General features: G+C 43.9%; 1 long non-coding RNA gene across 1 annotated transcript; it reads right to left on the minus strand.

Moving 5' to 3' along the window:
* Positions 1-216: 216 nt before the first annotated feature.
* On the minus strand, positions 217-25,613 carry LOC120942627. Its single transcript, XR_005750203.1, has 2 exons — positions 25,496-25,613; positions 217-428 (listed from the first exon to the last, which is right to left on the minus strand). It is a non-coding gene; the product is annotated as an uncharacterized LOC120942627 (long non-coding RNA).
* Between the last annotated feature and the right edge of the window lie 568 nt (positions 25,614-26,181).

Consider the following 26,181-nt stretch of genomic DNA (forward strand, 5'->3'; position numbering starts at 1 on the left):
AGCAGAAAAAAGAAGCAGGATGGGTTTTTTTCTCGAATGAACACATTTTTAATAGTGTATGTGTATAGGAAAAAATTGTGTGGAAAGGAATTTTATATCAGATTAACCACAGTGTCATAGAAAGTGTAATCCCAGAATAATTGGTGTTGAGGAAAAAATAATAAAGTTGTGACTTTAAATACACCTCTATGTACACTCAAATAGGAACCAACAATGTTTTATATATATTAAAAAAACACAATTTTTATTTTATACAATTTTAAAATATCAAAGAAATGTAGCACTGACATAGCTGCCTAAAATACATCACAATAGATAGTCCACTAGTCCTTAGTGTGGATCTACGCGTTTCGTGGCTGCCCAGCTTCGTCAGGACCACTCAGATGTAGTGCAATAGAAAGCAAATTTTGATAGTCATAAAAGCAAATCTACAAGATAAAAAAAACACAGATCAAAAAGGTAATATTTATATATAACAGTAGTATATTCTTACATTTTAATCACACATTGGTATAAATCAGAGCATCATGTTACAGAAAAGACATTCATATTATATACTAGAAACATGTCTCATGTATGACAGCATAAATAAGCCTACTGGTAGGCTACTATTGAACCAACAACTCTTCCCTACTCTGTATGATCACCTCATGTAATTGGGGTAAGTACACCCTCTTTTTGCTGTGTTATCTTTGACCACTATCATATGCTTATTTATGCTGTCATACATAAGGCATGTTTCTAATATTATAATTTTATATATATATATATATATATATATATATATATATATATATATATATATATATATATATAAATATATAAAACTAGTGACCAAATACTCTGCTCCATACTTTCCGCCTAGACTTAGTTACTCACCAAATGGGCACTGCCATTTTGTACAGCATACAGTCATGGTAAAGACATCAAAGCCCTTCCTATAACAATTATTTGACACTATTGTATATCAGTAGCAATGGGGAGGGGTTAAGGAAGAATGGATCTAAACTGCTGACTTTCGACAAAAAGTCAAAGTTTTCACATAAGCTACTGTGTGGAATGAACCCAGGATTGTCTTAATTATATCCTTTACAACTCTACAAATTGTAAATAGTTAAGCCTCAAATATCTACATCTATTCAATTTGTACATGTTTCTTAAGAACTGTAACTATCCACCTTTTAGCTGTTTGTTCGACTATTGAATATTAATAAAAACTTGTGTAAAAGAAACAACCATAGGAGCATGGCATTTTTATTATTTTTTGGTGTATAATTCCATTTTGTCTGCATATACACATACACAGTATACTGTATATATAAAACCACTTTGTTCATTTAAATGGTGAAAGTGTTACAATAAAAGATAAGCTTAAAATCTAATAAAATGGCTTTGGAAAAAAATAAATAAAAATAATGTGCCAAAGATATTTATGGCTTTCAAATACTTTTTTTATTGTACCTTTTGTTTTTGCCTAATAACCATCCCCCCTCTCATGATTCATGGTCATTATAACAAAAATGAGTGTACACTGTGATTTAATATGACAGCCACATACAAAATAAGGTTAACATGTGACAGCTGTGACATTTGAAGTCACGTAACTGAATACAGCACAATAGAATGTATTGAGGACATGCAAATTTCAACCCTTCCTGAAATGTATTAACTGACGACAAAACAGACACCCATAGAATACGTGTGGGATAAAGTTTAACTTGCCACCTGCCATTATTTATTATGGAACCTAAATAATTTATAATATATATATATATATATATATATATATATATATATATATATATATATATATATATATATATATATATATATATATAGTGTGTATGTATGTATGTATGTATATATACATATACTCTCTCTCTCTCTCTCTCTCTATATATATATATATATATATAAAATTTTAAATTATTCATTCTAATTTTGAGTTATTATGATAAAAGAAAAGTCAAAAGTTAACTTTATGTGATGAACCATTGTCCTCATTGAATGACCACTGTAACTACCAGTAAATAAATATCATAAGAACTTGAGATATAAAAAAAACAATTGAATGCAGTTGTGTGTTTCTCATAATGAAAACAATTGAATGTATTGCATCTAGCATAGGTATCTAAGCAGTGGCAGCTGGTTTATTACATTTTTGGGGGGGCAAACATAAACCCCCCGGTCGACCGGTGGCAAGATTCCCCCCTCCCCCCCAGCTCCCACTTGGTCGGGTCACCTGCACTAGAAAGGGAAGCAGATGACACCGCTGTACAGTGAAACCTTGGATTAGGAGCATAATCCGTTCCAGGAGAATGCTTGTAATCCAAAGCACTCGCATATCAAAGCGAGTTTCCCCATAGAAGTCAATTGAAACTAAGATAAATCGTTCCACATCAACTTCAATTGCATGCAATATTGCATGTGGCCAGAGGTGGGGGTGGCGGAGAGATTCAGAAATACCGTATTTTCCGGCGTATAAGACGACCCCCTAATTTTCCAGGAAAATATTTGGTTTTGGGATATACTCACTGTATAAGACTACCCCCTTTTTTTCCAAGCCCCACTGTGCCATTACATGCCCCCACTGTGCCATTACATGCCCCCACTGTGCCATTACTTGCCCCCACAGTGCCATCACATTACATGCCCCCACAGTGCCATCACATTACATGCCCCCACAGTGCCATCACATTACATGCCCCCACAGTGCCATCACATTACATGCCCCCACAGTGCCATCACATTAAATGCCACCACAGTGCCATCACATTACTTTCCCCCACAGTGCCATCACATTGCATGTCCCCACTTTCCCCCCCACTGTGTCATCACTCACGTTTTGCAGGCCGGTGACAGTCTCCGTCTGCTGCGAGCGTCCATGATTTCAAAGCCGCGCGCCGTCTTCTCAGCATGTCCTGTGATTGGCAGAACACAAATTTTCCCAGTAGCGCCTCTGTTCTATGTTCCGCCAATCACGGATGCCTTCTCATCTCGTCCGAGGATGAGAAGGCATCCGTGATAGGCGGAAAATAGAACAGAGGCGTTGCTGGGAAGATTTCTGTTCCGCCTATCACAGGACAGCGAGGACGCGCTGAGAAGACGGCGCGCAGCTTTGAAATTATGACGATCGCAGCTGCACGGAGACCATACCCGGCGTATAAGACGACCCCCGACTTTGGATGCATTTTTTTGCATCCAAAAAGTCGTCTTATACGACGGAAAATACGGTACTCTGAGACCGATCGGAAAGGCTCAAAAGTATTTCCGAGTCACTGGCGCCCCTGCACCTCTGGCCAAATACGGTACTGCACACACAGAAGCTTGAATCCTGCTCCTTTTGCGAGACACTCTCAAACCGAGTAAGGATTAAAAATAAAATAAAAAATGCTCGTATTGCAAAATGCTTGTTAACCGCGTTATTTGCAATCCGAGGTTCCACTGTATTCAATATTTCTAATAGGGAAAGTAGGGTCACCTACCTGCCTATGCTGTCTGGTAGAGATGTGGAGTCTTAAATTTGGCCAGACAGATTTGCAAATCTTTTATAAGATATGACCGGTAACAGATATGCGTTTCAACTGTGTATTTAGCTGTCTGCCTGGAGTTCAACTTCAAGGCTTAATTCACTAAGGCCGGTGACATACTCTAACATACTTTATTATATATCATCTCTTAATAATTTTCTCCTGAAGATGTTCAGCTCACAAAGATCAATATAGCTGTGAAGTTTTCTCATAAATCGTAATTTTATCTCACAAAGTGTTATTTTATCACCACCGCAAATGGCTTCTTTCCCTTCTCTCCTCACTAGACAGTGAAATTCACTGTTCTCACTAGCCTGGAGCAATCATCTATGCAATTATTTTTGTGAATTGACTGCTTGATGGGCTTTCTATAGGAAAGAACAGTAAGAGCCAACACATGGTCAGTGCAGTGGCTCAAGAAGACAGAAGTAGATCCCGGTGACTTTCAGTGGTAGATTAAAACTTCTGCACAGAGGAGTGTATTATATACACTGGTGATCAGGCTGGTGGGGTTTCATATGCATATAAATGACTACCCTTAAAGTGGATGTAAAGCCCCTCTCATCCTTTCTAAACTACTGCCATAGTGCTGATCTATAAGGATATAGACGCCTCCTGCATGTATCCTTACCTGTCAAATGTCTCCCCTCTGTCTGTTATAAGAACTGAAAAACTGCAGATTCTGTGGGTGGGTCTGTTGTCTGGAGCTCTGTGGGTGGAGTTGTGATGTCAGTAGACTCCCCGCCCACCTCTACACTCCCCTTGTCAACATGCATTTTCTCCTGTGTATTCCTTACACTAAATTCTGCTATGATCACTAACATCCAGTCAAAATCCAGAAAAGCAACCACATGACTTCAGAAAAGGAGTGGGGGTGGGAATTAAAAAATAATGCCTGTCTCCAGGCTAGTGCATGAGATATGTAAATAACCTGTCACTCACAGCAAGGGGGCGGAACAGACTAAGATTTTTCTCTGTAAATCTGTTTTATTTCACAGAATAAAAGCTGGATTAACTCTGTGTGGAAAGACTGGGGACAGATAGGAAATCTTATACTGTATATTGTGACATCAAAAAAAAAAAAAAATTCGGGTTTACATCCACTTAAACCACTTCCTTACTGGGCACATATACCCCTGCCTGACCGGGTGAAATTTCAGCTTGTGGCACTGCGTCACTTTAACTGACAATTGCGCGGTCGTGCGACGTGGCTCCCAAACAAAATTGACGTCCTTTTTTCCCCACAAATAGAGCTTTCTTTTGGTGGTATTTGATCGCCTCTGCGGTTTTTATTTTTTGCGCTATAAACAAAAATAGAGCGACAATTTTGAAAAAAAGACAATATTTTTTACTTGTTGCTGTAATAAATAGCCCATTTTTTTTTAAAAAAACATTTTTTTTCTCAGTCTAGGCGATACGTATTCTTCTACATATTTTTGGTTAAAAAAAAAAAATCTCAATAAGCGCCTGGTTTGCGCAAAAGTTATTGTGCTTACAAAATAGGGGACAGAATTATTATTATTTTTTTTTTTTTTACTACTAATGGCGGCGATCAGCATTTTTTTTGTGACTGCGACATTATGGCGGAGACATCGGACACTTTTGACACATTTTTGGCGCCATTCACATTTATACAGCGATCAGTGCTATAAATATGCACCAATTACTGTATAAATGTGACTGGCATTGAAGGGGTTAACACTAGGGGGTGAGGAAGGGGTTAATAAATGTGTACCCTGAATTGTGTTTTAACTGTGGGGGAAGGGGGGTGACTAGGGGAGGTGACCGATCTATGTCCCTATGTACAAGGGACACAGATCGGTCTCCTCTCTCCCCTGACAGGACATGGATCTCTGTTTACTACACACAGAGCTCCACATCTTGTCCCTGTAGCCGCCGATCCCGAGTGCCTGGCGGACATCACGGCCACCAGGCACGCACATCGGCATCTCAGCGATGCGAAGGGCATGTGCGCGCCGCCGGCGCTCGCTCGCCCCCCAGTGGCCTGGCGAAGCGCAGGCCGTAAAAACACGGCCAGTTAGAGAAGTAGAACCACCCTGCGGCCGTACAAAGTCGTACGGCCGCCGGGTAGTGGTTAACCTCCCTGGCGGTCTTCCCGAGACTGACACGGGGTTAGATTTTCTTGCTACTATCGGTAACCCCGTGTCAGTCACGGGCTTGCCTCGCTAGATCCACAGGCACTTTTTACTTACCTTGTCCCTGGATCCAGCGATGCCACCGCGCTGTGTGAGCGAGCGGGACCTCGCTCGATTCACATAGTGCCTCCGTGTGACGCCGATCTCCGTTCCCTGCGACGTTACGACGCACGGGGACGGAGAACGGCGCCAAATTCAAAAACGTAAACAAACACTATACACACAGTATACTGTAATCTTATAGATTACAGTACTGTATGTAAAAAAAACACACCCCCCCTGTCCCTAGTGGTCTGCCCAGTGTCCTGCATGTCATTTTATATAATAAAAACCTTTTTTTCTCCCTGCAAACTGTAGATTGTCCATAGCAACCAAAAGTGTCCCTTTATGTCAAAAATAGTTTTAGACCAGCTAAAAAACAGCGATAATAAATTATAATCACTTGCAGAATTGTGCGATAGCGATTTGTGGGGAAATTCGTCATAACAAAATAAAAGTAATGACAGCGACAATTCTGCAACTGAGCAAATTTCAGTGATTTTGATTTGATTACATTATTGAATAATTTTTATTATAATTATATTATTATTTGTTATAATTATTTATAATTATTTATTATATTATAATTTATAATTTTGTTTTTAAAAAAATGTAATACACGGGATGCCTATTAGAAGCTTGTTTGGTCAGATTTAAGTGAGTTATTTCTAAAAATTACAGACCTACAATATAAAACGCCAAATTTCCTTGCAAATAATGGTACCGCTTTTAGCATGTTTTTTCTGAAAGAATCATACCGCCAGGGAGGTTAAGGAAGAACTCCTGGAAGCAGTGTTTACATCTACAACTGGTTTTGCAGAAGGAGTACTTATTTTTGGCGATTTACATGGCTATAACAGTCCCCGAGATACAGAAAAATCTAATACGTGATAGCTCTGTATCATACAGTACTACAGAAAACTTAGTATCTCTCCTGCAGCACCCTCTTAAGGCAGTTAGGGATCCATTGGTCAGTTGGGCAGACATTTCACATCAGGAGTCCTTGACCTTTAGAAGAGATGGGTGCCAGTCGATTTGGCAAAATAAACTTAAAATTTTGATCCCATCATAACTCAGGGAGAGAAGGTTAGGCCATAGGACGTACAATATATAGATTTATTTATTCGGTACGTAAACATAAACGTTGGGTACGTAAAACGTGATGTACTGCCAATATCCAATTTAGATGCGACCACTAGAACACAAGGCCTGCGGGCCGAATCTGGCCCTCCAGGCCATTTCATGTGGTCCTCGCATCTCTTCTGCAGCTGCCAGAGAGCTCCAGCCCTCCTCTGGTCCTCTTCTAGAACCCTTACTTTCTGCTTTCAAGCAATGCATCCAGCTTCTCCCCAGCAGCAGCATAAGGAAAGGGGGTGCACTGTGATGTAAGGGAGAGTGGGGGACTTAACCTCTAAAGGTGGGGTGGCTCTTGACATCTAATGTAAGGGGAACGGATGCACTGGACATCTAATCTTACAGCTACAACCGGTCCTTTTGAGGGCAACCATAATGCTGATGCGGCCCACGATGAAATAGAGTTCGACACCCCTGGGTTACACCCAAGGCCCAATCTTTCTGCACCTGTATGTAAATTCATAAAAATTGGGGGGAAAAAATGGCATGGGTGGACCCTTTGGGATTCTAACCACTTCCCTATGAGCACATTGTAAAATGACATCAGCAGGCGCACTCACTCCCTCCTGCAGCCCATCATAGTATCAGAGTACCTGTTTCCAGCCCATTAGACTACCCGAGTACCTATCTGCAGCCCATCAGAGTACCAGTGTGCCTATCTGCAGCCCAAAATAGGGTCATTTGGTGGGTAATTCCATTGTCCTGGGGCTCCAGGACCTTCAAAAGTGTGATAGGTAGGAATTAAATTAGATGTGTAATTTATGCTGCTGGTGGTGCTCCCTGCATGTTAGGCCTCTCTATGTGGCCAGGCTGTGAAAAAGTCTTACACATGTGGTGTCGCCATTCTCAGGAAGAGTAGCAGAATGTATTTTGGGATGTAATTGGAAGTATGCATATGTTGTGTGTGAGAAATAAGGGTCTGATATGAATTGATTTTGGGGGGGAAACCACGCCATTTTTTTTCCATTTTGGCGTAGGGTTACCCTTAAGATTCATATCAGACCCGAAGGGCTTAGTATGGACTAGAGGGGGGACCCCACGCCATTTCTTTTCATTCTGTTTAATCTGTATTGCTGGGATCCAGCAATACATTACAGCCGCCCGCAAGCAAGTTTAAATTAAATGTTTTCCTTTAGAAAATGTCATTATTGCTGCAACATGTTCTATACATCACACAGATGCTCCACTTTACAGGCAGACTAAGGGGACCCCCAGGCACTATATTTAACTAATATTTCATTTTTATTGTTTCACTTTAAGCATTATTAAAATCACTGCTCCTTTAAAAACAATTGTTTTAAAAACTTTTTATGTTCCCCGGGGCAGTACCCAGGTCCCCAAACACGTTTTATGTCAATACCTTGCATATAAGCCTTTAAAATTAGGACTTTTTATTTTTCATGTTTGTGTCCTATGGACTATAATAGCGTTCGCATGTTTTCTAGAACTTTTTGCCCGTTTGAGAACCAGGGGGTGTTTGGCCCATCCCTAATCATATCTAGCTGATCCCCCTGGAAGCTGGAAATCACTGTAGTAGGCATACTACAGTGATCTCCACTAGCTTCCGAGTCCCATGCCCAGGGCTCGACAATTTTTTTTTTTTTTGTGAGCTGGCGCCATCTGGTGGTGAGCCGTTGGTATTACAAGTTATTACCACCAGATGTGTAAGCTGGCGCCATCTGGTGGTGGCCGTTGGTATTACAAGTTAAGCATTACAAGTTAAACAGCAATTCTAATGTCATTTTTCACTATTTTCACTGCCATCTTCTTCCCTCTAATTAGAACCCCCAAACATTATATATATTTTTTATCCTAACACCCTAGAGAATAAAATGGCAATCATTGCATTACTTTCTGTCACGCCGTATTTGCGCAGCGGTCTTACAAGCGCACTTTTTTGGGGAAAAATTACACTTTTTTTTAATTAAGAAATAAGACAACAGTAAAAAGTTATCCCCATTTTTTTTTAATATTATGAAAGAATGTTACGCCGAGTAAATTCATACCCAACATGTCACGCCTCAAAATTTCGTCCGCTCGTGGAATGATGACAAACTTTTACCCTTTAAAATCTTCATAGGCGACGTTTAAAAAAATCTACAGGTTGCATGTTTTGAGTTACAGAGGAGGTCTATGGCTAGAATTATTGCTCTCGCTCTACCAATCGCGGCGATACCTCACGTGTGGTTTGAACACTGTTTACATATGCGGGCGCTGCTCACGTATGTGTTCGCTTCTGCGCGCAAGCTCGGCGGGACGGGGTGCGTTTTCTGGCTCCTAACTTTTTTAGCTGGCTCCTAGATTCCAAGCAAATTTGTCAAACCCTGCCCATGCCGAGTGGCCGCTCTGCTGCTTATTGAACACAGGAGGCGGCCTGCTCAGCACAGGCACCCTTCAGAGAACACTTTGCACTTTCTCAAATAATGCAAAGCGTTTTCCGATTGGATGACTTGGAGAGGTAGGGCTGTGACGTCACAATGTCCACCACATCCAGTCAGAGAACTCTTAGCGCTCATTGAAAAAATGCAGGGAGTTCGGTGAATTTCACCCTTGCTGAGCAAGCGACCTCCTGGTAGGGCAGCACAGGACCCAGAAGCCAATGGCAATCACTGTAGTAGTGATGGTCCAAGCTGGACTAACGTAATTGGAATTCAACTTTAAGCTGTTTGCATATACTGTATATATCAAAAATACTGTTTAAATACTGTTAATACAACTCTATTCGTTAAATTGAAAAGTACCACAGCCTCCCAGCTTTAGCTGCGAACCCTAATTTTATTAGCATCATAAATCTGGAATTGTAGCCTATTCATATGCTAATTCATATTATTTGTTAATGCTGATAATAGATCTGATGAAGGGCACACAGCCCACAACATTGTTTTGTGTGTTTGCCATGTTTGTGCTTTAATAGATTGGCCTCGGGGGAGAAGCAGTAAAATAGTAATGTTGCTTTAAATAGCTAGCAACATGGTGTGTTCCTGCATCTCATTACATGTCATCTGACAAAACCGGACTTGGTTGCTCCAGCCTTGTTCACAATGTGCCAACAAAGCAAATGTGGAGATTAGAATTTCTTCCATTGTTACAGAATTCAATTATACTGCCCACCGTCTCCGAATCAATAGAGAGCATTAGGAAATGTGCTGCAAAACACTGACATCTTGTGGTATTGGATAATCCTGGAAGATTAATAGGAAATTGTTTAGTGAAAGGTTGGAAAGGTGGAAGGTAAGGCCAGATATAAACATTAGTTGGTAATTAGCCTACTGCGTTTACCATAAGTCGCTCGTGTACTGGCGCCTTAAGTATTAGGAACACCGCGCTCAGCACCAAGACTAAAAACGTATACATTAACCACTTAACCTCTGGAAGAGTTATCCCCCCCCCCCCCCCTTCGCGACCAGGCCATTTTTTGCGATACAGCACTGCGTTACTTTCACTGACAATTGCGCGGTCATGCGGCGCTGCACCCACATAAAATTGATGTCCTTTTTTTTTTTAACAAATAGAGCTTTCTTTTGGTGGTATTTAACCACTTAAAGCGGTGGTTCACCCTAATAAAACATTTTTTTTTTCTATCGTTAAATTAGGCATAGTAGCGCGAGCTACAGTATGCCTGTATTTATTTTTTTAGCCCGGTACTCACTGTGCAATCCTAGCGAGACGATTCCGACTCCCCGTGGGGAATGGGTGTTCCTATCCAGAGGCAGCATGATTGACGGCCGACTATGGCGCGTCACGCTTCTCCGGAAATAGCCGAAATAGGACTTGGCGGCGCCTGCGCATAGTCTGTGCGCAGGCGCCGTGAAGAGCCGAGACCTACTCCGGCTATCTTCGGGGAGCGTGACGTGCCATCGGAATCGTCTCGCTAGGATTGCACAGTGAGTACCGGGCTAAAAAAATAAATACAGGCATACTGTAGCTCGCGCTACTATGCCTAATTTAATGATGGAAAGTTGTCAATAAGGGTGAACCACCGCTTTAAGAGCCGGACCATTATGCAGGTAAGGGCCAGTTTTTGCGATTCGGCACTGCGTCGCTTTAACTGACAATTGCGCGGTCGTGCCATGTGGCTCCCAAACAAAATTGGCGTCCTTTTTTTCCCACAAATAGAGCTTTCTTTTGGTGGTATTTGATCACCTCTGCGGGTTTTATTTTTTGCGCTATAAATAAAAAGCTACAATTTTGAAAAAAAATTCAAGATTTTTTACTTTTTGCTATAATAAATATCCCCTAAAAAGATATAAAAAAAACATTATTTTTTCTCAGTTTAGGCCGATACGTATCCTTCTACATATTTTTGGTAAAAAAAAAAAAAAAAAAATCACAATAAGCGTTTATCGATTGGTTTGCGCACAATTTATAGCGTCTACAAAATAGGGGATAGTTTTATGGCATTTTTATTAATATTTTTTTTTTACTACTAATGGCGTCAATCAGCGATTTTTTTTTGTGACTGCGACATTATGGCAGACACATCGGACAATTTTGACACATTTTTGGGACCATTGTAATTTTCACAGCGAAAGGTGCTATAAAAATACACAGATTACTGTGAAAATGGCAATTGCAGTTTAGGAGTTAACCACTAGGGGGCACTGTAGGGGTTAAGTGTGACCTCGTGTGTGTTTCTAACTGTAGGGGGGCGGGGCTGGACGTGTGACATCAGTGATAGTCGTTCCCTATATCAGGGAACAGACGATCAATGACATTGCCAGAGTGAAGAACGGGGAAGGTTTGTTTACACTCACATCTCCCCGTTCTTTAGCTCCTGTGACCGATCGCAGGACACCGGCAGCGTTCGGGTCCCGCCCACGGCTGGGCTCTTAAAGGCGACGTACCTGTACGTGCCTGTGCCCAGCCGTGCCATTCTGCCGATGTATATCGGCGTTAGGCGGTCTGTAAGTGGTTAATCACGCCTGTTTGTTTTTTTTGGCGCGATAAACAAAAAAAACAGACAATTTTGAAAAAGAGAACAATGTAAGGTTGATTTACTAAAAGCAAATGACTGTGCACTCTGCAAAGTGCGGCTGAACTCCGCAAGTGCAGTTTCTCCAGAGCTTAGTAAATGAGCAGAAGCTCTGCTGACTTCCATCATCCAATCATGTGCGAGCAAATATGCTGTTTTTTTTTTTTTCCCTTGCACGTGATTGGGAATTTTTTTTGCAACATGAAGCCTTACCTCATTTACTAAGCTCTGGAGCAACTGCCACTCTGCAAAGTGCAGTCTTTTTGCCTTAGTAAATAAACCCCAGTGTTTTACCTTCTGCTATAAAAGGATTGAAAACAATGGGCAAAATGTATTCTGCTACATATTTTTGGTAAAATAAATCCTAATAAATGTATATTAATTGGCTTGCGCAAAAGTTATAGCGTCTACAAACTATGTTTGTTAAAAAACTATTTTTATTTCTTCTTTTCTTAACCGGTTAACGCCCGCCGCATGTACATATACGTCCACAGAATGGCTCGTACAGGCAGATGGGCGTATAGGTACGGCCCCTCCTTGCCGCGGGTCGGGGGTCCGATCGGGACCGCGGGGAGCGATCCGGGAAGACGGCGCAGCTATTCGTTTATAGTCGCCTCCTCGCGATCGCTTCCCGGAGCTGAAGAACGGGGAGAGCCGTATGTAAACACTGCTTCCCCGTGCTTCACTGTGGCGGCTGCGTCGATCGAGTGATCCCTTTTATAGGGAGACTCGATCGATGATGTCAGTCCTACAGCCACACCCCCCTACTGTTGTAAACACACACTAGGTGAACACTAAATCCTACAGCGCCCCCTGTGGTTAACTCCCAAACTGCAACTGTCATTTTCACAATAAACAATGCAATTTAAATGCATTTTTTGCTGTGAAAATGACAATGGCCCCAAAAATGTGTCAAAATTGTCCGATGTGTCCGCCATAATGTCGCAGTCACGAAAAAAATCGCTAATCGCCGCCATTAGTAGTAAAAAAAAAAAATAATAATAAAACTATCCCCTATTTTGTAAACGCTATAAATTTTGCGCAAACCAATCGATAAACGCTTATTGCGTTTTTTTTTACCAAAAATATGTAGAAGAATACATATCGGCCTAAATTGAGGGAAAAAATGTTTTAGATATGTTTTTGGGGGATATTTATTATAGCAAAAAGTAAAAAATATTGAATTTTTTTCAAAATTGTCGCTCTATTTTTGTTTATAGCGCAAAAAATAAAAACCGCAGAGGTGATCAAATACCACCGAAAGAAAGCTCAATATGTGGGGAAAAAAGGACGCCAATTTTGTTTGGGAGCCACGTCGCACCACCACGCAATTGTCTGTTAAAGCGACACAGTGCCGAATCGCAAAACCTCGCCTGGGCATTTAGCTGCAAAATGGTCCGGGGCTTAAGTGGTTAATGTTAAAAAAATATTATTTTTTTTGTTCGTCTTTTTTTTTTTTTTTTACTATTAAAGTTGGTGATCAGTGACTTATAGTGCGACTGCAATATTGCAGCGGACAATCTGACACTTTTTGGTGGCCAGGGACAATAATACAGTGATCAGTGCTAAAAAGATGCACTGTCAGTGCTAATGACACTGGCTGGGAAGGGGTTAACATTGGGGGCGATCAAAGGGTTAACGGTGTGCCTAACCAGCGTTTCACTACACTGTGGGGGGTGCTTTTACTAGGGGGAAGAGATGGATTTTATTCCCTGCTTTGAAGTGACACACATTTCATCTCTTTCCTCTTGTCAGAACGTAGATCTGCCTTGTTTACATAGGCAGACCACCATTCTGCCTCTCTGCTCGTTGATCGGCAGGTGCCGGTGGACATCATGTCCCTGGCACCTGCCACTTAGCTCCTGCTGTGTGTGATCACAGTAGGAGCGAGCCGCCAGCCTTAAATATACGTGATCCGACGCAGAGGTGCCACCCTGTAGCAGTAAAACTGCTGTAGGCCTCCCATAAGCGGTTAAAGTGGAGTTCCACCCAAAAGTGGAACTTCCGCTCATCTGACTCCTCCTTCCTTTGCTGCCACAATTGGCACCTTTCGGGGGGGGGGGGGGGAGAGGGGACAGGATATCCGTCTTTGTCAGGTATCCTTTTCCACTTCTGGGAGTCCGGGTCCCAGCCTGTGACGCCACCGTGGGTCTCCTTCCTCCTCCCCCGGAGAGAGGAGCGGGCCTCATGCATGCGCGGTAGGGTTCCCGTTGTGAAGCCGAAAGGCTACACTGCCGGGTTCCTATACGCGCAATGGCCGCAGCAGCACCTGAGATTGCTGGACTCCAGGACAGGTAAGTGTCCATTAAAAGCCAGCAGCTGCAGTATTTGTAGCTGCTGGCTTTTTATTATTTTTTCGGGGGCGGAACACCACTTTAGGCACATTTGTCCTTGTTATGTGTCCCTTATCTGGCTATCTCTGTAAATGTATGGGTACATTCAGCAAGAAAATGGTGGGTAGTATAAGCAGGGCCGACACGAGACATTGTGCTGCCCGGGTCCAAGAATGAAAAGCTGCCCCCCCCCCCTCCAAAAAAAAAAAAAAAATCATGCCCACCAAAAGGCCCCCACATCCATTATTTTATATCATGATAATTAAAATTTTCAGGAAGTCCTACTTACCGTACGTGCAACAGCATTTCACCGCTCCCCCATCTTGGCACAAATGGGTGCAGTGTGAGTCAGCACAGTAGCCCCCCCCCACCTCACTTTGTGCAGTGAACATGTTACACCCATGGATGATATGCCACTGGTATAGGGCTGTATAGGGGTGGGCTAGGATAATAAAGTATATGAACAGGCTAGTGTCCATTAGCGATACCTCATCAGTGCCGCCTCATCAATGTCCATGAGTACCACCTCATCAGTGCACACCAGTGTCCATCACTGCAGCCCATCAGTGCCCACCGGTGCAGCCCATGAGTTTTTATCAGTGCCCACCAGTGCAGCCTATCAGTGTCCATCAGTTCAGCCTCATCAATGTCCATCAGTGCAGCCTATCAGTGTCAGTCAGTGCCACCTCATCAGTGCAGGCTATCAGTGCCCACTAGTGCAGCCCCTCAGTGCACCCTCATCAGTGCAGCCTATCGGTGTTCATCAGTGCAGTTCATCAGTGTCGCTCAGTGTTCACCAGCACAGCCTATTAGTGTCCATCAGTGCCACCTCAACAGTGACCACCAGTGCAGCCTATCAGTGCCACCTCATCAGACAATGCACAGGAAGCCATTTCAATGGAGAGAAGGACCTCCTTGACAGTCAGCTCACTACACATCCAATCCGTGCTCCAAGGATGTCAGTGCTGCCGCTCCAGTACTGAGCTGCACGGTGCACCTGCAACCTCTGCCTTCCCCTCCATGCAGACTGCATCAGGACAGGGTCAAAGAGTGAGTGGAGCTCCCGGGCCTGCTACCTCCCCTGTTCCCTGTGAACTACAGGCATCGTGAGACGGCCCCCGAGGTGCAGGCAGCGTAGGCTCCAGGAGCAGCTCAGTGACTGGCCCTGGGGCATTTCTCCCCCTGAAAGACGACTCTGGAGCCGCCCCTCTTAGGGTGCTTTCACACTGAGGCGTGCATCCGCGGTGACGGTATAGCTGCGCTATTTGTAGCACGGCTATACCGTCGTATTTACCGCGATATTCAGGCGCTAGCGGTGAGGTTTTAACCCCCGCTAGCCGAAAAAGGGTTAATACCGCCTGCGTTGCGGGCGGTATTACCGCGCTTTACAATTGATTTCAATGGGAAGGCGCGGTATAGGAGCGGTGAACACACCGCTCCTATACCGCGGTAAAGATGCGGCTAGCAGGACTTTCGGTGCGCTCCTGCTAGCGCACCGCTTCAATGTGAAAGCCTTCGGGCTTTCACATTGAACACTACAGGGCATGATTTTTCATGCGGTATAGCAGCGCAATTTTTAGCGCTGTACCGCATGAAAAACGCCCCAGTGTGCAAGGAGCCTTAAAGTGCCACCTGGGTTCCATGGACTCAGTGAGACCAATGGTAGGGCCGGTGTTCTGTCAAAATAACCAATTCATCAAGATCTCCAATTACGTCTCTTCCGGTTACTGTAAACCATCATTGATGGGAGATTTCAATGACTTGCCGCTTTGATGCAACACCGGCAAGCGCGTACACTCTGGTACAGGAAGACTTTGCTGTTTTGACACAACAGCGGGCAACCAGGAAAACGTTGTTGCTGCCGTTGAGGTGGCCATTTTGTTGGTTAGTATTGGAGCGGGCTAACAATATCCACTCATAATAGCGTGTACCGGAGTGTATATGGTTGCCGGCGTTGTGTCAAAACAGCATGTCCTCAAAATCTGAAATTACTGCCGATTTACAGTAACCGGAAGTGAAGCAATTGGAGATCTTGATATATTGCCTATTTTGACAGAACACTGGCCCTGAGTATAAGGGTGAAAGGTATATTGAATATTGTAAATACAACATCTCCCCGTTCTGTCTAGAGACACCGTCACTGATCGTGTTCCCTGTCATCGGGAACACGATCAGTGACGTGTCACAGCAAGCCACGCCCCCCCTACAGTAAGAATCACGCCTTAGGGAACACTTAACTCCTACAGCGCCACCTAGTGGTTAACCCCTTTACTGCCATTTTCACAGTAACCAGTGCATTTTTATAGCACTGATCGCTGTAAAAATTATAATGGTCCCAAGAATGTGTCAAAAGTGTCCACCATAATGTCGCAGTCACGATAAAAATGGCAGATCGCCGCCATTACTAGTAAAAAAAAAAAAATTAATAAAAATGCTATAAAACTATGCCCTATTTTGTAGACGTTATAACTTTTGCGCAAACCAAACGCTTATTGCCATTTTCTTTACAAAAAATAGGTAGAAGAATACGTATCGCCTAAACTTAGGAAAACAATTTTTTTTTTTCTATCATTTTGGGGAATATTTATTATCGCAAAAAGTAAAAAATATTGAATTTTTTTCAAAATGATTGCTCTATTTTTGTTTATAGCGCAAAATATTAAAAATGCAGAGGTGATCAAATACCACCAAAAGAAAGCTCTATTTGTGAAAAAAAAAAAAAGACATCAATTTTGTTTGGGAGCCACGTCGCACAATTGTCAGTTAAAGCGACGCAGTGTCGAATCGCAAAAAGTGGCCCGGTCATTTAGCAACAAAATGGTCCGGGGCTTAAGTGGTTAACCAACTCAAAACAGGAGTCTTCTAGCTGGATTCAGAGACGCCGCCTTAACTTTAAGGCGGCGTAGCGTACCATATTTACGCTACGCCACCTTAAGTCAGAGAGGCAAGCACTGTATTCACAAAGTACTTGCCTCCTAACTTACGGCGGCGTATCGTAAATAGGGCCGGCGTAAGTGCGCCTAATTCAAATTAGGATGAGGGGGCGGGGTTTATGTTAATGGGGGGTGATCTGACGTGATTGACGTTTACGAAGGGCAAATGCGCCATCCGTGTACATATCCCAGTGTGCATTGTGCCAAAGTACGCCGCAAGGACGTATTGGTTTTGACGTGAACGTAAATTACGTCCAGCCCTATTCACAGACGACTTACGCAAACGACGTAAAATTTTCAAATTTCGAAGCGCGAAACGAAGGCCATACTTAACATTGACTAGTCCAGCTATTTGATGGAATAACTTTACGCCTGAAAACGCCTTACGTAAACGGCGTATCTTTACTGCGACGTTCGTGAATAGGCGTATCTAGTCATTTACATATTCTACGCCGAACTCAACGGAAGCGCCACCTACCGTGTTTCCCTGAAAATAAGCCCGGGTCTTATATTAATTTTGGCAACCAAAAACACGGTAGGGCTTATTTTCGGGGTAGGGCTTACTATTGTGCGGTCTTCTCTACCCCTCTCCCTCTCTGCCAGACAGGAATCCCCTGTGTGAAGTAAATGAATGTATTGTGTCAGGTACCTTTATTATAGCGCTGCTCCTGGCTTCCATAGCCTGAGCTCTCTTCCACAAGCCAAACTTTACAGATGGAGGGGGCTGACATCCCCCACTGACAGGAGAAGGAGATCTGAGTGCCGCTCTGGGCTTCCATAGCCTGCCTGAGCTATCTTCCACAAGCCGAGCATTGCAGAGGGAGGGGGGTCGAGAACCCCCGCTGACAGGCAGGAGAAGAGGAGGAGACAACCACTTCAAACTAGATCTTCTGTTGGTTGGAGTGTCGATAAGCTGTCTTGGATGGGATGGAAGGTCGTAAACGGTGGTGACCGTTACATCTTATTTTCGGGGTAGGGCTTATATTGCAGCCCTCCTGGAAAACCAAGGTAGGTCTTATTTTCAGAGTAGGTCTTACTTTCGGGGAAACACGGTAGCAGCCAGCCTAAATATTGCACCCTAAGATACGACGGCGCAGGCTGTCGTAATCTTAGCTAGGTTTAAGTGCATCTCAGTTTGAGAATACACTTAAACTTAGGACGGCGCAGATTCCGAGTTAGGTCGGCGTATCTACTGATATGCCGGCCTAACTCTCTCTGAATCCAGCTAATCAACTGCATATTCACCAAACATAGAAACAAGAAAGGGACTGTATATTAGCCATTTTACACTAGGTGGCGCTCTACTGTTGTATAAGAAGACGAAATGTAAAATGTTGCAGATTTTAAGTGTATCATCCATTGAAGTGTGTGTGTGTGCGTTTATATACTGTGTGTGTGTGTTTATATACTGTGTGTGTGTGTGTGTGTTTATGTACTGTGTGTGTGTGTTTATATACTGTGTGTGTGTGTGTGTGTTTATGTACTGTGTGTGTGTGTTTATGTACTGTGTGTGTGTGTGTGTGTGTGTTTATGTACTGTGTGTGTGTGGTATAATGGTAGAATAAATAGGAGAATCCTTGAAAGGCGGTGACATAGTACTCCCAGGTTATTTTGGGGCTAATATGATAGAACTGTGTAGAGACTGGGACCCCTGAGCTGCCACCGATTACCTGTCTTCGTTCTGGTGTCGACTGGCATCATAGCTTAGACAGGGCAAGGGTGTCATGCCCCCCCCCTTTATTCCTCAAGGGCACTGCGTTTACGCATTATGATTGGTCGCTCAGACCCAAAACAGGTAATGATGCTTCGTCAGTGCAGGGCAGTGGTTTGGGGGGGTCATGCCTACAGGTATACATACCTCAAGGGGAGGGGTGGGGGGTTCCTATGTGCAGACACTGTCACTCTGCTTCCCTATATAGAGATTCTCTCTCTCTCTCACTCTCACTCTCACTCTCACTCTCACTCTCTAAAAAAACAAGACTTAAATAGGAGGACAGTGGCCCATATTCTCTCTAAATGTCCGCGGGCGGCGCGTAAGGCATTTACACTCCGCCGCCCCAAACTACAGGAGCAAGTGCTGTATTCCCCAAACACTTGCTCCGTAGTTTGGGGCGGCGGGAGTGTAAATGGCCCGGCGTAGCCACGCGTATCTTCAAGGGGGCGGCTTCTATCTAAGTAACTGCGCATGCGCCGGGCTTAAAAAAGCCCAGTGCGCATGCTCCAGTTCTCGGCGGAAAACGTTAATGACGCCGACGTGTGCGTCATTGACGTAAAGTCATATTCAAGAACGACTTAGGGAAACGACGTAGCCCACGGAAAAACACGACGCGGACCCGACGCTATCCGTAACATGGCCTACGTGGGACATGCGGAAACTTACTCCTCATATAGCAAGAGTAAGTTTCCGCTTACGCAAACGACGTTAGCAAAAGGTACGCGACGCGAAATCGTTCGGGAATCGGCGTAGCAGGCTCATTTGCATAAACAAATGAGACCTTCACGTAAATGCCATCTAGCGGCGGGCGGCGTAATTACATTTAAGATCGGACAGTGTAAGTGACTTACACATGGCGGATCTTAAGTGTATCTATGCGAAAATGATTCTAAGAATCAGTCGCATAGATACGCGGGCCAAAAAAGAGAGATACGATGGAGTATCCGGAGATACTCCATCGTAACTATACTCAGAATATGGCCCAGTATGACCAAGTACCTGACCACCTAGTGGTAGAAGAGAAAGTCAGTTTTTAAAAACGGATTTAATTTAAAACATATTGGAAAAACTATAAATGCTATTTAACCACTTCAGCCCCGGAAGAATCTACCCCCTTCCTGACAAGGCCATTTTTTGCTATACGGCACTGCATCGTTTTAACTGACAATTGCGCGGTCGTGCAATGCTGTACCCAAACAACATTTGCGCTCTTTTTTTTCCTACAAATAGAGCTTTTGTTTGGTGGTATTTGATCACCTCTACGGTTTTAATTTTTTGCGCTATAAACAAAAGAAGAGCGCCAGTTTTGAAAAAAAAAAACACAATTAGCCAGATTCCGGTAGGGGCGCGCATCTTTAAGGCGGCGCAGCGTATTGTATTCACGCTACTCCGCCTTAAGTCAGAGAGGCAAGTACTGTATTCACAAAGCACTTGCCTCCTAACTTACGGCAGCGTATCGCAAATGGGTCCGGTGTAAGTGCGCCTAATTCAAATGAGGATGGGGGCGTGTTTTATGTCAATTACTCGTGACCCGACATGATTGACGTTTTTTTACGAACGGCGCATGCGCCGTCCGTGTACATATCCCAGTGTGCATTGCTCTAAAGTACGCCGCAAGGACGTACTGTTTCGACGTGAACGTAAATTACGTCCAGCCCTATTCACGGGCGACTTACGCAAACGACGTAAAATTTTCAAATTTCGACGCGGGAACGACGGCCATACTTAACATTGACTAGGCCAGCTATTTGATGGAATAACTTTACGCCAGAAAACGCCTTACGTAAACGGCGTATTTTTACTGCGAGGGGCGCACGTACGAACTCAACGGAAGCGACACCTAGCGGCCAGCCTAAATATTTCACCCTAAGATACGACGGTGCAAGAGACTTACGCCGCTCGTATCTTAGCCTAATTTAAGCGTATCTGGTTTTCAGAATACGCTTAAATTTGCGACAGTGCAGATTCAGAGTTAGGCCGGCGTATCTACTGATACGCCGGCCTAACTCTCTCTGAATCTAGCTATATATCTTTTACTTTGAGGGCTTTCACACTGAAGCGGTGCGCTGGCAGGACGGTAAAAAAAAGTCCTGCCAGCCGCATCTTTGATGGGCTGTAGGAGCGGTGAATACACTGCTCCTAAAGCACCCCTGCCCATTAAAAACAATGGGGCAGCGTGGCCGTGGCGGGCGGTTTTAACCCCTTTTCAGCCGCAAGCGGGGGTTAAAAGCGCCCGCTAATGGCTGAAAATCACGGCAAAAACTACGGTAAACTTTACCGTCAACACCCCAGTGTGAAAGTACCCCAATACCAAAAAATAAATAAACTGGCTCCTAACTTTTTTAGTTGGCTCCTACATTCAAACACATTTTGTCAAACCCTGCCCTATACTACCCCGACCCATCATTATAATACCCTATACTACCCCAGCCTGTCATTTTAATACCCTATACCAGGCCTCGACAAAATCTGGGTGCCCGGTCGCAATTGAGACAAGAAATTGTGACCTGGCACCCGGGGAAGCTTAGGCCTGCAGAAGTCTGCGCCGTCAATTGCCGGCGGTCACGGCGGGGGAGGTAGAAGCGCATGGAGACACAGGTAATTGAGGCCGCGGCTTTGCGACCTTGTGCAGGCCCAAGCTTCCTTCCGTGATCTGGCGCCATCTTGTGGTGGCTGTTGGCATTACAAGTAAAACAGCAGTTCTAATGTATTTTTCACTGTTTTCACTGCCATCTCCTTCCCTCTGATTAGAACCCCCAAACATTATATATATTTTTTATTCTAACACCCTAGAGAATAAAATGGCGGTCTTGCAATACTTTGTCACACTGTATTTGCGCAGCGGTCTTACAAGCACACTTTTTTGGGGGGAAAAAATAAATAAGATAAAATAATAAGTTAGCCCAATTTTTTTTTATATTGTGAAAGATAATGTTAAAAAAATAAAATAAAAAAATAAAACACAAGCTTACTTACCGACCAGCTCGCAGACAACCAAATCAACCCGTCTAACTGTATGCATTAAAAACCGGGCTTTAGTCTGCACACATTTTTAAATGCATGCGTAAGCTACAGGGCCTCGTCAAGGCACCCTGGTATCTGTAGTCCCCATCACCAACTTATAAGTGACTCCACAGTGGTAGCACATGCATTCAGATGATAGGTGGAGGCAATGGCGTAGCGTGGGTTGTCAGCGCCCGGGGCAAGGCAAGTCATTTGCGCCCCCAAACCTGCGGACTTTTCGCACTCCCCGAGTCCCTTCCCTTCCTACAATAGTACGGACCTACCTGATTCCTACACTGACCTACCCGTTTTCTATACTTACCTACATGGTTCCTATAGTGACACACAGACCTACCCGATTCCTATACTGAGCACTACACACTGACCTACCTGATCCCTTTACAATACACTATCCACCGACCACTACACTACACTACACTTCACCTGATTCCTATACTGACCACTACACAATACTACACCCTTTAAGACCCCTGCTCATGAGCATCAGAAGTGGGAAAATTTACTTTTTTTTATTTGGTGGTATTTTTTGGTAGTAATAAATAAATAAATAAATAAATAAATAAATAAATAAAATAAATATATATATATTCAGTCAATATAAAGAAGGATTTTTCTTTAACTAATAATTTTTTAAAAAAGCCCATTTTCCTGGCCCTACAAAGGGTACAAACAAATAATGCTCACATATGAGACATATCAGGAATGCGATTTTTCTGTGTTTTTTTTTTTTTTTTTAAAGGACCGCCTAACGCCGATATACGTTGGCAGAATGGCACGGCTGGGCACAGGCACGTTGCCCTTTAATTGTTCAGCCGTTGGTCGCACGCATTTCCTGCGGCGCTCTAGCAACCTGGTCCGAAGCTCTGTGACCACGGACCTGATCGCCGCCAGTGTCCCGCGATCGGGTCACAGGAGCTGAAGAATGGGGAGAGGCGAGTGTAAACACACCTTCCCCGTTCTTCTCTGTGGCAGTGTCAGTGATCGTCTGTTCCCTGATATAGGGAACGACGATCAGTGACATCACATGTCCAGCCCCGCCCCCCCTACAGTAAGAATCACTCCCTTAGGACACACTTAACCCTTTATCGCCCACCTCCTGGTTAACCCCTTCACTGCCATTGTCATTTTCAGTCATCAGAGCATTTTTATAGCACTTTTTTCGCTGTGAAAATTACAATGGTCCCAAAAATGTGTCAAAAGTGTCCGATGTGTCCGCCATAATGTCGCAGTCACGGAAAAAAAAAACGCTGATCGTTTACATAATTAGTAAAAAAAATATATATTAATAAAAATGCCATAAAATGATCCCCTATTTTGTAAACGCTAGAACTTTTGCACAAACTAAACGCTTATTGCGATTTTCTTTTACCAAAAATAGGTAGAAGAATACGTATCGGCCTGAACTGAGGAAAAAATGTTTTTTTTTTTTATATATATTTTTGGGGGATATTTATTATAGCAAAAAGAAAAAAAATATTGCATTTTTTTCAAAATTGTCGCTCTATTTTTGTTTATAGCGCAAAAAATAAAAACCGAAGAGGTGATCAAATACCACCAAAAGAAAGCTCTATTTGTGGGAAAAAAAGGACGCCAATTTTGTTTGGGAGCCACGTCGCACGACCACGCAATTGTCAGTTAAAGCGACGCAGAGCCGAATCGCAAAAAGGCGCAAGGTCCTTTACCTGCATAATGGTCCCGGGTCTTAAGTGGTTAATAAAAAAAAAAAACAACAAACACGAGAATTTTTTTTTTGCCCCATTTTACTTTTAATACGTTGGGGGGGGGGGGGGGGGGGGGGGGGGGGGTCAGATCTCTATTAACCACCAAATAAAAGCCCAGATGGTTCTGACAAAAAACAAGGTGTAAGTCACATGGGGTACCTCAGGATTTTGCATTCTTTTATAAGGAGCCATGACTAAAAAAAGGTCTAGAAATACTGGAAAAGGAAGCGACATGGTCATATCTCATGGAGTTTAGTAAATACAAGGGATTTACTAAAGACAACTAGACTGCACTTCACAAGTGCAGCTGCTCCGATCGTTCCCGAGAGGCAGGGGGGGGAATCAGACGCACAGGAGGGGGGGGGGGGGATCAAAACGCACCAAGATCTACTTTGCGGCATTTGTGGCCTGTAGGGCCGCCCATGGAGATCAGTGATTGGATGGTGAGGAGTCACTGCCCTGGAACCAGCATGTCCATAACAAGGCGAGATCTGTGACCCTCCCCCACTACTTCCATAGGACCTTCCCAGCCCCGCCTCCTACACACAGCCCAGCGACCAATCACCGGGCTCAACACTGTCATTAGGGGAGGGGCTTAGCTGGGGCATTGAAACCGACACGACAGGTATACAGGATAGCCCAGGACAGATCAGAGGGGAATATATACACACGACAGGTATACAGGATAGCACAGGACAGATCAGAGGGGAATATATACACATGACAGGTATACAGGATAGCACAGGACAGATCAGAGGGGAATATATACATGACAGGTATACAGGATAGCACAGGACAGATCAGATGGGAATATATACACACGACAGGTATACAGGATAGCACAGGACAGATCAGAGGGGAATATATACACATGACAGGTATACAGGATAGCACAGGACAGATCAGAGGGGAATATATACACGACAGGTATACAGGATAGCACAGGACAGATCAGAGGAGTATATATACATGACAGGTATACAGGATAGCACAGGACAGATCAGAGGAGTATATATACATGACAGGTATACAGGATAGCTCAGGACAGATCAGAGGAGTATATATACATGACAGGTATACAGGATAGCTCAGGACAGATCAGAGGAGTATATATACATGACAGGTATACAGGATAGCACAGGACAGATCAGAGGGGTATATATACATGACAGGTATACAGGATAGCTCAGGACAGATCAGAGGAGTATATATACATGACAGGTATACAGGATAGCACAGGACAGATCAGAGGGGTATATATACATGACAGGTATACAGGATAGCTCAGGACAGATCAGAGGAGTATATATACATGACAGGTATACAGGATAGCACAGGACAGATCAGAGGGGTATATATACATGACAGGTATACAGGATAGCTCAGGACAGATCAGAGGGGTATATATACATGACAGGTATACAGGATAGCACAGGACAGATCAGAGGGGAATATATACATGACAGGTATACAGGATAGCACAGGACAGATCAGAGGGGTATATATACATGACAGGTATACAGGATAGCTCAGGACAGATCAGAGGGGTATATATACATGACAGGTATACAGGATAGCACAGGACAGATCAGAGGGGAATATATACATGACAGGTATACAGGATAGCACAGGACAGATCAGATGGGAATATATACATGACAGGTATACAGGATAGCACAGGACAGATCAGAGGGGAATATATACATGACAGGTATACAGGATAGCACAGGACAGATCAGAGGGGTATATATACACATGACAGGTATACAGGATAGCACAGGACAGATCAGAGGGGAATGTATACAGGACAGATCATGTATTAGAGTGTAAGCTCTTAGTGTAAAGTCACACACTGGAGAGATATGAATGGTGTATAATAATAATAATAAATGACACACAGAGGAGGGGGAGGGGAGATCTCTCACACACAGCCCCTTACCGGGAAGACATGGTTGGCCCTCCTCTGTTCTTCCTCCGGAGATCTCCGCACTCCTCATGTCACAGCCAGCCTTCCCTCACTGCACAGAGGTGCTCTCTTGTGCCACCTGCAGGCTGGAGGGAGGAAGGAGAAATCCTAATCCTCTCTTCAGCTGCCGAGTCTCGTGCCAGCATACAGTGTGGATCGGCGGAACGTCACAGCGCAGCGCGTGCTGGTGGATGAGTCATAAACCGCTCGCCTGACACCAGCGCCATTTTGAGGCAGTATTCGGACGAGGGAGCGTCTTCTACTTTCTTGTTTTCGAACAGGACAGGACAGCGCTCCAGGTGGAATCATCCGAGTACTACAACCACAGCGACTTCACTAATCTATCGGAGAGAAAGTAAGTGTCATTATTTTCCATGTAACCTTACAGGTGAGGCCGGGCAGTGATGTTCGGGGGGGGACATTGGGGGGTAGGCAGTGTGGAATGATCGCAGCAATCATAATGATCGCCACCCCTACACTGTCCCAGCTTTGTGATCATCACAAGTCCATGGGGGGGAGGGCGGTGCCTGTCTCCCCAGTCATCCAATCAGATCAGGCTGTCCCTCGGGGCAGGGGTGTCACCCCCCTCCATCACCATAGACCCCCCCCCCCCTCTCCTAATTATGCTTCCCCAATCTGCCATTATAATACCATATACT

This window comes from Rana temporaria, chromosome 6 (assembly GCF_905171775.1).
Source record: "Rana temporaria chromosome 6, aRanTem1.1, whole genome shotgun sequence".
NCBI lineage: Eukaryota > Metazoa > Chordata > Amphibia > Anura > Ranidae > Rana > Rana temporaria.